Here is a 1,283-nt window from a genome sequence, read left to right as displayed (position 1 = left end):
ATCAGCTGTATGCTAAGTATTCCAAGTGTGAATTCTGGCTCCCCGAAGTAACCTATCTTGGGCATGTCATCTCCAAGGATGGTATTGCCGTCAACCCTGAACGAGTTCAGACTATTCTCGATTGGACTCCTCCGAAGAATGTCAAGCAAGTCCGAAGTTTTCTCGGTCTCGCCAGCTATTGCCGTCGATTCGTCGAGAACTTCTCCAAGATTGCCAGGCCTCTGACTAATCTGTTGCATAAGGGTGTCAAGTTCGAATGGACAGACAAGTGTCAGGAAAGTTTCCAGGCGCTCAAAGACAAGTTGACTTCTGCCCCCGTTCTTGCACCACCTGATACTAAGAAGGACTTCGTCATTTACTGCGACGCTTCCCGTCAAGGATTAGGTTGTGTCCTAATGCAAGAGCGCAGAGTGATTGCTTATGCCTCTCGTCAACTGCGCCCTCACGAAGAAAACTACCCAGTTCACGACCTCGAGCTTGCTACCATCATTCATTCACTGAAGCAGTGGCGACACTACCTTCTCGGTAATCGTTGCGAGATCTTCACCGATCACCAAAGTCTGAAGTATCTGTTTACTCAGCCAGATCTGAACCTCCGTCAGCAAAGATGGATGGAGACTGTTGCAGACTTTGACGTGGGTATATCCTATACCCCCGGCAAGGCTAATGTAATGGCTGATGCCTTGAGCTGCAAGTCTTACTGCAACCACCTCCAGGTTCACAAAGTTCAGCCCTCGCTTGTCGAAGAATTTAGAAAGCTGAACCTCCATATTGTTCCTCCTGGAGCACTCGCTCCCCCTCCCCCGGAGTTCCGCAAGATGAATCTTCTTGTTGTTACTAAGGGTTCTCTAAATACCCTGGCTGTCATACCGGATCTCGTAGCTGGTATAAAGACTATTCAAGGTTATGACTCTGAAGTCCATAAGATTAAACGCCATCTAGCAGAAGGAAAGCCCTCATTCTTCACTATCGCCGACGATGGCGCCTTGTATTTCAAAGGCCGCCTAGTGGTACCATGTTCGAAGAAAAACCTGGATAAGACTAAAAGGGTTATGCAAGAAGCTCATGATACGCCTCTGTCCATCCATCCTGGTAGTACGAAGATGTACCAGGATATTCGTCAAAGATTCTGGTGGTCTAATATGAAGCAGGACATTGCCCGTTATGTTGCTAAGTGTGACGTTTGTCGCCGAATCAAAGCAGAGCATCAAAGGCCTGCCGGAACTCTGCAACCTATCTCTATTCCTGAATGGAAATGGGACCATGTTGAAATGGACTTCGTC

This window comes from Triticum urartu, chromosome 2 (genome assembly GCF_003073215.2).
Source record: "Triticum urartu cultivar G1812 chromosome 2, Tu2.1, whole genome shotgun sequence".
In the NCBI taxonomy this organism is placed as follows: domain Eukaryota; kingdom Viridiplantae; phylum Streptophyta; class Magnoliopsida; order Poales; family Poaceae; genus Triticum; species Triticum urartu.
Note: the sequence above shows the minus strand (reverse complement) of the source record.